Source organism: Triturus cristatus, chromosome 10, assembly GCF_964204655.1.
Source record: "Triturus cristatus chromosome 10, aTriCri1.1, whole genome shotgun sequence".
NCBI classification, from domain to species: Eukaryota; Metazoa; Chordata; class Amphibia; order Caudata; family Salamandridae; genus Triturus; species Triturus cristatus.
Window position 1 is genome coordinate 384,429,690 of NC_140593.1, and position 13,933 is coordinate 384,443,622.

A 13,933-nucleotide genomic window follows, 5' to 3' on the forward strand; every position below is an offset into this window, starting at 1 on the left:
TCCTGCCATTCAGGGTCTCAGGCTGTCTGCTCTCTCCTTAAAATGGACTCCATGTACCCTAGGTACATACACAATTGGTAAGGATCACCTTATTGGACCCTGTACAGTGTACCCTAGGTACCCAGGGCATAGGTGTACCCTAGGCCTCCCAGGGGCTGCAGCATGTATTATGCCACCCCTGGTCTGGCCTTCCAATCAGACACAACTGGCTGATCACTCAGCTGGGGCAAGGTCGTGTAAGCACCCCTTGCTTAGATATAGTATGCCTATATCTACCCTTATATATAGACACATGTGTACCTATCAGTCACTCCTATGGCAGGCCTTAACAATCCTGGAGGCAGAGTGCTTGGTAACATGTGAGATGGTGCTCTAGCATGAGCTGAGCCTGTCTGCAGCTTTCGGAACCATGTCCCTATAGCTGTTCTATGATATAGCCTACCATATACTCTTAAAGTGCCTTATAATCTTAGACGGTTATGGTAACTATGGTTTGGCTTTATCGAAACATGTCGTGTAAGGTGTCTAACACTGTGGAATAATACCCCCATACCATTTCTGGACATGAGGATATTATTCCCCCCTTCTAGAGGGAAAGACATGTTAAAATCATACTTCACTGTTAGCCTCTGACCAAAGCCTCAGCATCACAAAATGGATGCTGCTGCCACGACACAAGTCTGACCTCCTGCAGCTGGGAGTGATCCCAGCCAGGGAGGCCTGGACAATAGGTTTCCTGCTTGGGGAGGTGCTAGCACCTCCCCAGACAGCCTTTAGTGTATTGGGGCAGGGTGGGCTGAAAGGAATGAGACATGCTCTGGGGCACACAAGGTGTTCCTTGCATAGTCCAGTTCAAACCGGTGCTGGGGCACTCCAGCCCCAGCTCTGGCGCGAAACTGGACAAAGGGAAGTGGGTGTAACCACCCCCTCCCAGGTCCCACCCATAAGGCGTGACCTAGCAGGTATCCCAGCCCCCCAGATTAGTATAAGAGTGGGAGTTGGGCCTCAAGACTTTAGATTATCCTGAACCTGCAATCTTGAACAGAAATTCTGGACCTTCGACATTCGACGAAAGAAGAAGACTGAAGAATCTCCCTTGTGGCCAAGGAGTGGCTACCCTGTGCAAACAGGCACCATCAAGAGACTACCCTTTGCTTTGTGAACGTTCCACGAGGAACCGACTGCAGAGCCCGACCAGAGCCTTGACTCTCAGACTTCTCCGACCCTCATCCACATCTGCAGCAGAGCTGAGATCCGTGGAGGCGACGAGCGACGTGGGACCGGCTACCTGGAAAAAGTGGCAAGTAACTTAAAGCGCAGCTTCTGAGGTACCCTCGAAGTTGTGCACCGGGGATTGAGAAGCCCCACCCCCAAGCACCATCTGCACCGAAGACCAGCCCCCCACACTCAACGAGTCCTGCGTGGGGCCCTTCAGCATTTTCCTGCTTGCCGCGTCTGTCTGGTTGCTTGCCCGCTGGCTAGTGGCCTTTGTGACGACGCATCCTGAAATCTTCTGCACTGGTTTGGCTCCTCCAGACTGGCTCCCGCTTCCCTGCAAAGAAGAAGCATCCCAGACCTTCCTGGTCTGCTCCTGAAGCAAGTCCTCCGTTCTTCGTGGGTTCCGCTTGCCAAGTCTTGGTGAGTCCTAGCCCAGCTTCGACGCCGCCGACAGCAAGAGCCTTTGTGGGACAGCTCGCCTCCTGGTCCTGGTCGTCCTCGACGCTTCCTGGTCCTCCTGGCTGCAGCGACAAGCTTCACCTTCACCTGCAACTCTTCACGACATCGTCTGGTTCCTTCCTGGTTCCACGTGGTCACTGGCTAGTGACCTTGACTCTGTCCCCTCTGCTTGCAGGTCTCTTCTCTTCTTGATCCCAGCCTTGGGATCCACCGGACACTCTTCACTGACTGCCTGTCAGCATCTTTCTTCAGGCATCCATAGGAGTCGACGACGAAACCCGACGCAACTTCAACCCTATGCACCCGCAGCCTGTGGGCTAGGTAACTTGGGTACTCCGGTGCTCATCAGGATAGTGACTATCCTAGTGTCTAAGTTTCAAGTCTCAACTTCCTAGCTACTCCGGAAGTGTCCTAAATCTATCTATTTCTGAACTGTACTATTGCTAGTGACTTTTACGCATTACGCGTGAGTGTTTCCACTCTGTATACGAATCCCGTGGGCCTCCCACTTCCTAACTGTTGCTAGTGTAGTGTAGCCCCAGCGATTCCCTAGGCCTAGGCCTACTCTATTTCCGTGACAGTGGTCCTTATACCACTTACTTAGTATATGGTTTGCGTGGCCTCTAGGGCCTAACTGTATTACTTACCTGTGTGACTTAATGTATGCTTAAATAAGACTGTGTTGTACTTACCTCTAATCTCATAAAGAGTGCTGAGGGTTTGCGTAGAATAAATACACTTTATTTTATATATATATCTGTTGTGGTGTCCTTTCATTTGGTATTCAAGGGATTATATATGGTATCACAGCTGGCTTCACATGCCATTCAGAGTTTAGCCTAAGACTGCTCTTGTCCATGCTACCACTAGGATAGCTGGTCTATAAGGTTGACTTTACAACCAATCACCATAAGGGTATTTGGACTGATATAAGGTGTACACTATAACTAGTGACATCATACATCAGGCCAACTTCTCACATTGGTGAGCAGCGGTTGGGATCTGAGCTTGCTGTTGTAATACCATTGTAATCTTGAGATACTAAATTGAAAGATCACACAGATATTGTCTAGGTACATATAACATAGTTTATAATACTTAAGTCCTACTGGACTTAGTAGTTGTAGGTTGAAGGGAGTAACACACCCTGACTACAACTACTAGAGAGGTTTAGTAGAAACAACTAGTGTAGGTAGGTGCACACACCACACCCTCACTAGATCATGCCTCTGGGAGGAGATCAAGTAGATGCTCTCTCAGGAGGGGCAGGTCTGCAGAAGACCCCCTCTAGGTATGATACCTTAACATTCCAGGAGATGAGACAATTGTGTACCTCCAGAGGAATAAAACAGGGTGGAAACCCTACCCTTAGACAGCTAGTGGAGCTTCTGGAGGCCTATGATGCTGAAAGAGCTGCCAGGGATGGTGCCATAGCTGTAGATAGGGGTCTACCCACCACAGATGAGTCAGATGGGACTTCAGAGGAAGAGGTAGACAGCCAGGGCCAAGTAGGAAGACTTAGCCAGGCTAACCTAAGCTTACATGGGAGTTTGCATGGGGGCCCCCAAACAGACCCCCAAGTAGGCTTTCACAGAGAAGCAGGAGGGACAGATCCCCTTCAAGGGAATCCATCCACTCCCATGTCTCTAGCATCTCTAATGCTTCCTCTCACAGGGGAATTACTTCACCTGAGAGAAAGGAGCATGAAGCCAGAATGAGGGAAGCTAATCTGAGGATTCAGAGGGAAGAACTTGCCCTTGCCAAGGAGAAGCTTGCTCTGGCTAGAGAGCAAAAATTGTGTGGGTCAGAACCCACTGGTGGCAGCAACATTCCTAGAGATAGGGATAGGTCTTATGACCATAGAAACCTAAGCAAGATAGTCCCCCCATATCAGAATGGGGATGACATCCACAAGTGGATGACTGCTTTGGAGAGGGCCTGCAAAGTACAGCAGGTACCCCAAAGTCAGTGGGCAGCTATCTTGTGGCTCTCCTTTTCTGACAAAGGTAGAGACAAGCTCCTCACAGTCAGTGATGAGGATGCAAACAATTACAAAGTCCTGAAGAGTGCTCTGATAGATGGGTTTGGCTTAACCACTGAGCAATATAGGTTGTTGTTCAGAGACACCCAGAAGACACAGACACAGGACTGGTCTGATTTTGTGGATTGTGCCACTAAGGCTTTGGAAGGTTGGTTAAATGGCAGCAAGGTGCAGGACTACACAGGATTGTACAACTTGATTATGAGGGAGCAGATCCTTAATAATTGTCAGAACCAGCTTCTCCATCAACACCTGGTAGACTCAGATTTGACCTCTCCCCAAGAATTGGGAAAGAGGGCAGATAAATGGGTCAGGACCAGGATTAGGCCTAAAAATCAGGGTGGTGACCAAAAGAAAGATACCACCAAGCCTCAAGAGAAGGGTGGGGATAAAGCAAAAGAGAAATCTTCCTCAGGGCCCCAAAACTCCACACAGGGTGGTGGGTCCCAAGCTCCCTCCTCTACCACAGTTAAAAAGCCTTACGGCCATGTGTGTAAAACTCCTGGGCATTGGAAAACTGACAGCAGTTGTCCACAGGCTAAAAACAAAACTGTTCCTCCAACTACTCCTGTCACACCACCTATTACTGTCAGCAGTAATCCCCCAGGTGGTGGGAGTGCCCCAAAAAATTTGGTTGGGTTTTCTTGGGGAACACAGGGGGATCCTGGCTTAGCCAATTCCCCTGCAGCAGCTACTCTTGTCTATGATGGTGGCATGGGGTTTGCCAACTTCACTGCCTGTCCCAACACTTTGGGTAGGTACAGACAGGAACCCTACATCAATGGTAGAAAAGCTGAGGCCTACAGAGACACTGGAGCTAGCATCACTATGGTGGCCCATAGGCTAGTTCCCTCTGAGCAGCTTTTGCCTGGTTTCTCATACCAGGTAACTAACATTGATGGCAAACAGAACAGTCATCCCATGGCAGAGGTATGTCTCAGCTGGGGAGGTGTCACTGGCCCTAAAAGGGTGGCAGTGTCTCCAACCTTGCCTGTGGACTGCTTACTGGGGAATGACTTAGAACTCTCAGCTTGGGCTGGAGTTGAACAAGACACCCATTCTAAAATGGTAGGCCTTTCCAAAAAGGGTAGTGGGGTTGTGCCAGCCACAACCCCTGTCCAAGTAGATTTCCTCCCTGAAAAGGTTGGAAGGGCAGTGGTAGCCACAGCCCAGGCACAGACAGACTTCCCTGTAGAAATTGGCAGAGCTGTGACAGTCACAGCTCACACACAAACTGAGTGCCTGCCTGAAAAGGTTGGCAGGGCTGTAATGGTCTCAGTCCATACTCAGACTGACATAGGTGTAGTGAAGCCTGAAACTATGGATATCTCCACACAAACAGAGAGTAGTGGGGAGGAAGAAAAGTCTCCCTCTCCCCAGACATTAGGAAAAGGTCAGCCTCCTCAGGGATCTGACCTCACCCCTTGTGAAGGAACTGCCCCAGAGGTAGCCAGGCCTGGCCTGGCCGAGCCTCTGATGTCAGTGGCCCCTTCCAAGGTGGGACCCAGTCTGGTGCAGGTAGCCTGCCTCTCTCTACCCTGCCTCAGTCAGCCCAGGGCTGCAGAGGTCAGGGAGGCCAGTGGACCCCAAGAGGGCCCCTGTCCACAAGAACCCCCCCATCAAAAGAATGAGGATTGCCTGGTTAGTTGCCCTAGCCAGGTGATGGGTAAAAACATTCCTGAGGGATCCCCTTTACAGGTAGTTAGGGACCTCCCCCAGAGGGATTCTGTTGGGCACAGGCAAACATGGGACCTTAGGGCCCCAAACCTGACCTGTCCCTCCAGTAAGCCCAAAAAAGGGACCCCGCCTCCAGCTTTAGGTAGCCAGAGGCTGACCCTGAGAGCACAGTGCAACTCAGTTAGAGGAAGAAAGGCATCCATGGTGGAGGATGATTGGAGGAAGCTGAGGCCTCACTTTGAGGACACTCACTTCAGTACTCCATCTCAACACCAGCCTTTTACTTTGCAAAGACACACCAAAGGTAGAGATTCCCTATGGTGGAGACCCTATGATATCTTTAGGATGAGGGATTGCTTAGTGGACCATGAGACAGGGGGTAACCATGCCAGTGCTGGTTCTTCCTTATATGGCCACTCAGGCAATAGAGTCTTACCTTGTCAAGGCCAGCCTTATCTCCTTTCGTTTGGGGGGGGTTGTGTAGGAAGGTGGATATCTGACTATGGTTACCCCCAACTTTTTGCCTAGTGTCTAGCTGGTTTTTCGACTTAGTTGGCCTGAGATCCTGCCATTCAGGGTCTCAGGCTGTCTGCTCTCTCCTTAAAATGGACTCCATGTACCCTAGGTACATACACAATTGGTAAGGATCACCTTATTGGACCCTGTACAGTGTACCCTAGGTACCCAGGGCATAGGTGTACCCTAGGCCTCCCAGGGGCTGCAGCATGTATTATGCCACCCCTGGTCTGGCCTTCCAATCAGACACAACTGGCTGATCACTCAGCTGGGGCAAGGTCGTGTAAGCACCCCTTGCTTAGATATAGTATGCCTATATCTACCCTTATATATAGACACATGTGTACCTATCAGTCACTCATATGGCAGGCCTTAACAATCCTGGAGGCAGAGTGCTTGGTAACATGTGAGATGGTGCTCTAGCATGAGCTGAGCCTGTCTGCAGCTTTCGGAACCATGTCCCTATAGCTGTTCTATGATATAGCCTACCATATACTCTTAAAGTGCCTTATAATCTTAGACGGTTATGGTAACTATGGTTTGGCTTTATCGAAACATGTTATGTAAGGTGTCTAACACTGTGGAATAATACCCCCATACCATTTCTGGACATGAGGATATTATTCCCCCCTTCTAGAGGGAAAGACATGTTAAAATCATACTTCACTGTTAGCCTCTGACCAAAGCCTCAGCATCACAAAATGGATGCTGCTGCCACGACACAAGTCTGACCTCCTGCAGCTGGGAGTGATCCCAGCCAGGGAGGCCTGGACAATAGGTTTCCTGCTTGGGGAGGTGCTAGCACCTCCCCAGACAGCCTTTAGTGTATTGGGGCAGGGTGGGCTGAAAGGAATGAGACATGCCTGGGGCACACAAGGTGTTCCTTGCATAGTCCAGTTCAAACCGGTGCTGGGGCACTCCAGCCCCAGCTCTGGCGCGAAACTGGACAAAGGGAAGTGGGTGTAACCACCCCCTCCCAGGTCCCACCCATAAGGCGTGACCTAGCAGGTATCCCAGCCCCCCAGATTAGTATAAGAGTGGGAGTTGGGCCTCAAGACTTTAGATTATCCTGAACCTGCAATCTTGAACAGAAATTCTGGACCTTCGACATTCGACGAAAGAAGAAGACTGAAGAATCTCCCTTGTGGCCAAGGAGTGGCTACCCTGTGCAAACAGGCACCATCAAGAGACTACCCTTTGCTTTGTGAACGTTCCACGAGGAACCGACTGCAGAGCCCGACCAGAGCCTTGACTCTCAGACTTCTCCGACCCTCATCCACATCTGCAGCAGAGCTGAGATCCGTGGAGGCGACGAGCGACGTGGGACCGGCTACCTGGAAAAAGTGGCTAGTAACTTAAAGCGCAGCTTCTGAGGTACCCTCGAAGTTGTGCACCGGGGATTGAGAAGCCCCACCCCCAAGCACCATCTGCACCGAAGACCAGCCCCCCACACTCAACGAGTCCTGCGTGGGGCCCTTCAGCATTTTCCTGCTTGCCGCGTCTGTCTGGTTGCTTGCCCGCTGGCTAGTGGCCTTTGTGACGACGCATCCTGAAATCTTCTGCGCTGGTTTGGCTCCTCCAGACTGGCTCCCGCTTCCCTGCAAAGAAGAAGCATCCCAGACCTTCCTGGTCTGCTCCTGAAGCAAGTCCTCCGTTCTTCGTGGGTTCCGCTTGCCAAGGCTTGGTGAGTCCTAGCCCAGCTTCGACGCCGCCGACAGCAAGAGCCTTCGTGGGACAGCTCGCCTCCTGGTCCTGGTCGTCCTCGACGCTTCCTGGTCCTCCTGGCTGCAGCGACAAGCTTCACCTTCACCTGCAACTCTTCACGACATCGTCTGGTTCCTTCCTGGTTCCACGTGGTCACTGGCTAGTGACCTTGACTCTGTCCCCTCTGCTTGCAGGTCTCTTCTCTTCTTGATCCCAGCCTTGGGATCCACCGGACACTCTTCACTGACTGCCTGTCAGCATCTTTCTTCAGGCATCCATAGGAGTCGACGACGAAACCCGACGCAACTTCAACCCTATGCACCCGCAGCCTGTGGGCTAGGTAACTTGGGTACTCCGGTGCTCATCAGGATAGTGACTATCCTAGTGTCTAAGTTTCAAGTCTCAACTTCCTAGCTACTCCGGAAGTGTCCTAAATCTATCTATTTCTGAACTGTACTATTGCTAGTGACTTTTACGCATTAAGCGTGAGTGTTTCCACTCTGTATACGAATCCCGTGGGCCTCCCACTTCCTAACTGTTGCTAGTGTAGTGTAGCCCCAGCGATTCCCTAGGCCTAGGCCTACTCTATTTCCGTGACAGTGGTCCTTATACCACTTACTTAGTATATGGTTTGCGTGGCCCCTAGGGCCTAACTGTATTACTTACCTGTGTGACTTAATGTATGCTTAAATAAGACTGTGTTGTACTTACCTCTAATCTCATAAAGAGTGCTGAGGGTTTGCTTAGAATAAATACACTTTATTTTATATATATATATGTTGTGGTGTCCTTTCATTTGGTATTCAAGGGATTATATATGGTATCACAGCTGGCTTCACATGCCATTCAGAGTTTAGCCTAAGACTGCTCTTGTCCATGCTACCACTAGGATAGCTGGTCTATAAGGTTGACTTTACAACCAATCACCATAAGGGTATTTGGACTGATATAAGGTGTACACTATAACTAGTGACATCATACATCAGGCCAACTTCTCACACTGTAGTAGTAGAAACTCATTAAAGAAAATAGTGCTTACAGACTAAATAACACACACCGTGTAACAACAGAAGTAAAAGGGCCAGTCCTCATGAGAGGTTACAAACGAAGACAAGATGGTACTAAGGACGGACTAACAAGCCTATTAGCGAATCAGAAGCCAGAATTTACAAAGGACAATGACACAAGCCAATAAAAAATATGGGTGGAGAGTGGGCGAAGCTTCAAGTCCATACTCTGCTACAGCATGCCTCGCAGAGCGGTGCATGCGATGCCCAGGCTCGACCTGAAGAGGGCTAGACCGCTCATTGTGATATGAGACAGCTGGGTCAGGGGCTGCTTCGAGGGACAGAGCTGTTGCTGGAGATGACTCACTGAGGTAGGTAGTTATCACGTAGGTGTATAAAAAATATGGGAGGGACCCCACTGCCCAAGAGACAGGGTACCACAAATATGTAAAAAAGAGAGTTTCTCTTGGGTGTATCGGACCACTTAGACTGCAACCAAATCAACTTCACTCCAACCAATTCCGACCAACTCTACTAGAGGTCTAAAAAACACACATTCATAGCCGCATATATCTCAAAGACAACAAACCAAATGAAGTAAAAATAAATATTGTGATTTATTAATAACAATTTGTTCACATATCAATGATTTTGCACTTGAATTCATACAAATAATCAGAAAAGTATATAAACAATGTCTAAAAAACATAAAAATTAGAGAGCAAAAATACAGTGTGAACTCTATTCATCCATCACAGAATGGTATAATTCCAGCATACAATCGTATACATATATATGTGTATCACAGGTCTATTTTTAATATGGTAGATCCAAATGTGAGACAATTTCTGGATATTAGACCAATTCTGGGTAATGTAGGCGTCGACGCGTTTCGGTGGTGAGTTCTAATTAATATCCACCTTCTTCAGGACAAAACAATATAAAAGCTCTCCAATATTTTTGAGCAATTTAAAAACCCCTATTACGGGTGCAATCCGATCTGAAGGACAGATATAGATATCATCTGTACCATAAAGAGATGTAATTCTCAGAGAGTCCCAATATGTTCAAATAATGGATCTCGATAATTTTAAAGTTACTGCGGAAAATGGTGATTTTTTCACTAGAATCCGATAGGTGCGTGCCTCAAAAATACTGCATCAATATAGCACGTATTCCATTGTCAAACAAAGGCTCCTGTTTGGGGCGTTAGTTCCATTTGTACACCTTCGTGAGTGAGTGGTGTCAGCGCGTCGTGGCGGCGTCCTTCGGTTCTATTTAGATATCCTGCCGTCTTCACGTGTTGTTCTTCCCCTCACGTAGGCACAGACCTCAAACTACAAATTATTCAATTTACTACACATATTCCTCATGATGCCAGTATCTGTTTTCCCCAAAAATGAACACCAAACATTGCCCTTTCAATTTCAACACCGGCTCAAAATCTACACCCAATGGGGTGTCCTTTTTGCAAGTGGTATTTGAGGCACAATATTTCTGTCAGGTGATATTTTTGCTAGAGATATTTTGACATACAAGCTCATGCCAGGAACCAAAATACCCCAGGATGTAAAGCGCCTTTACAATGCAAGAATCCGCCTTGCCGTAGATACAGCACAACTGTACTAAAACAATTGCTCCAGTGCAAATATCCATTGTATTGCAAGTACCATTGCCAACTCAAATCCCCATTGCCACCTGTTCGCATTACCCTTCACTCTTCTCCTTAAAGGCACCCAGGCTACAGTGGTGTTCAGGACCTGCAAGCCTGGGTTTAGCAAATCTTGGAGCGACAGAAGCTGGTAACTCATGGCTCTTCTGAGTGCCAGCTCAGTACACTGCTTCAGAGATAGATGGAAGCCCATGCTTCCTTCCTTATCTTCTATAATAAGTCTATCTCTCCCCTGGCCAGCCATGCAGTCAGGTCTCCAGCTCATGTGACCTGCTCAAGTCACCCACGGTTGAAACCTTGTTTGTGTGTGTGCTTGTTGTGTAGCACCTTTTACTGGTGGGTTGTTTTCTAGGCGCATCTATGAGTCAGTTAGACACATGGGCTGCTCAGCTGGGTGTGAGCGCTGACAGACTGTGATGAGGCAAACCAAGGGTGGCATGGGCCCTAAATAAAAATAAAAATGACATGCCCGTCGACCTCGAAGCTGGAGAACCAGGTTTGAGTCTCGGCAGGGACGCATAACATCTTGTGATTGTGGGCAAATCAGTTAATCTCCCTTTGCCTAACAAAAGGAGTGTCTCCATCTGTAACGCAACAGGAGCTCATGTAAAGAGCTCTGATACCTTTGTGTCGAGTTCGGGCTATATAAAACAACCCCCCCCCCCCCCCAAAAAAAAAATCATAGGTAGGGTCCAATGATCCTCTCAATCCCCTGGGCCTGGATGTCACTATACCTGCTGTACCATTAATAGTTATGCCCATGGGGTTATGCTGATTGCCTGATTAAATGGTCAAGCCCTGTAGTGCAAGGAACTGTTTTAGGGCAAAGTTGCAGCCTATGGCCAGGCCACTGGACGTATAAAAATCTGCATCTGTGGTGTTTTCTGCATTATTATTGATTTGTGCACTTGCCACATATTCCATCATTTTCCACATAATTTGCAGAATTTACCCCCCAAAAATGGTATCTAGCTCAAATGGGTCAAAAGTTTCTAAAAATGCTATTACGTGTTGCCGCGCAGTGGCAGGCGTTTTGGAGTGCAGAGGCAGGTCACCTTTTTGTTGCTGAATGCTGATTGTTGTATTCGGGTATAAACTGACATTAACAAGCTGGCCATAGAGTGTTAAAATGGGAAAAAATTCAAAGATAGTGAAGTAATGGTGCTTTGTTCTGCATTATGCCTCACAAGTTGACTTTTCTTGCTGTACAATTTGTTGCATAATTTGCCCCTCTCCTACCACATAATTTGGTCTCCCTTACCGAATAGTGGCTCCGCCTGTGGAGAGGACATTGTCCTTACAAGCAGTAGATGTGACCCAATTGCCCGGGTAGGTGGCGCAGCAAGATATTACTGCGGCTAGAATGTCAGTAATCCGTGCCCCTGCCCTAAACGCTGTAATTTTGTTTTACCGACCTTCACCTCTGTTTTGAGAGAGATGACTTAGTGTACGGTGTAATGGTTGCATAAACTGTATGCGTGCCGTTCGCGTGCAGCTGCTGCATTAAGGGCAGTGGAGCGGAATGACACGGAGTCCTGATGGGGCCTGTGGAAGAACGAGGCTGCTTCATTTGTATGCTGCTGGGCGGCCGGGGATCCGGCAGCCTCCCCGCGGCTGCAGCGTGTGGCGCGCATCATCTGCTCTTCCTGCCTTCTCTTCTCAGGAGGCCTCCGTGCTGTGAGCTGCATCCGAGCGGGAGGGATGGGGAGGAGGGGGCGGAGGGTGGAACCAAGTACGGCCACTTCCTGGCTAACCTCTGCAGTATCTGGCGTTATACGTGTAGCCGAATCGCATACAAGGGCAAACGCGTGTTATGACCAGAACTGCCACTTTTGAACTAGGGAACCGGGTGTGAGTCCCGGCATCAGCTCATCATCATACTGGGATTCTGGGCAAATCACGTAATCCCCCTGTGCATAAAAAACAACGAATCTGACCTTGTGTAATGGAACTGGTGCTTTCTTAAAGCGCTACAATTCCTTCCGGTCGAGTCAGCGGCATAAAGCAGGCTCCTGCAGCCTCTGTAATGGGGGGGGGGGGTCCCCAGTTCTTCGAAGGGGGGGTCCCTAGTTCTTCGAAGGGGCCTCGATTGGGCTCAAGACCAATGAATATCTGTGAGATATAGGAGTCATACAGGGGCTCCTAATCACATTTTTCAGGGGGTGCCCATCATTTTGCGTTAGGCACTGGGTCGAGTTAGTGCTATAAAAAAAAGCGAAACGCCCCGTGTGATACTGGGCAAGTGGTGTTATTGTCCTATACCAAATTCCCTTATCTGCCAGAAATTGCGCCTTGAGGCCATTCACAGCGCGAAAGTGACGTAAATAAATATCGCATCCATAGTCGTGCCTTCCAGCGTGCTAGCACTGAAATCCCCCCCAAACCCCTCTGTTGTATGAAACAGTGTTAACGTTTCTCAACTTTTTGCTATACCAGACTGATGAAATATCCCTTTCTAATGCAGGCAACTGGAAAAATTATGAATATCTGTTTCTCTGCAGCCCAATCTGCCTTTTGGGGGTGGCTGAATGCCTACTGGGATCCGGCAGAGTATGTGTGATTAAACACTTGGGGGCTTATTTACAAGCCCCTTGCGCCACCCGTACGTCACTTTTCCCAAAGATGACGCAAAAGTGGCGCAAGGGTCTTGTAAATAAGCCCCTTGGTTTGTACGATCCAACAAAATCAATAACTTTGAGAGGCTGTTGTGGTCAATTGTTTCAGCACCATTGGCATCATGTAAAGCCTCACTTACATTGCAAATATATGCTAATGAAAGTTTTGAAACATTTCAGTTTGGAAAGACTGTGACCTTTTCACACTTCAGTTTACACTTGTTATCACTCATCAGACAGATCTCGTCACTGTGGAATCTTCAGCAAAGGGCGGTGAATGCAAGGATGCTGCGTGCGGCCTTTCGCTGTACAAACCATCCGCTGAGAGGGGCGCCGGGGGAGGCGGCCCAGGCCGTGCCGAGCAGATGGTCCGCCCTGCTGTGTTTTTGATTGGAAAGGAGAGGTAACATTTGCAGCCACGTCAAAGAGACAGTGTTCAGCCAAACAAATTGGTCTCAGAAGTGCACGGGCGCTGGAGCGCGCCCTGCTGCAGGCGAGGCTGTATGTCACCATAATGCCACGACTCTGTGTTTTTTTCCCTTTATGAGAGGCAAAAAAAGAAACAGGAGCAGGAATTGGTAGCCCTGACATCATGTGTGCATTGTGACCACCTAAATCCCATAGGTTAGCGTTATTCCACAGATTATGCACTAGCATTTAGGCACGCAGTATCTGCTGGGACAGGTGCTGGCACGTTTACAGAACAATACCTCGCCATGGCTTGGAAAGGGGCCTGCAGAAAGAAGCAGTGTGTAGTTAAAAGCATTTGAATGTCCTCAGAAGGACCCGAAATGTAGCCAATGAGGAGGCGACATTGCCAGAGATGTCAATCCATGCCTCCCGTCCGCAGGTCAACCAAACATCCAAAATGGCGGCGGTGTGCGAGCAAAATGAGTGAGGGGAGAGGGGGGGACGCTTGTCTCAGCTGGTAGCCCCATCCCGCTCCAGCGAAGGCGAAGTCCAGAAACGTCCTCTGGGTGACATTCAAAACTCGATATAAATCCTCTGCTTTATGAGACTGCAG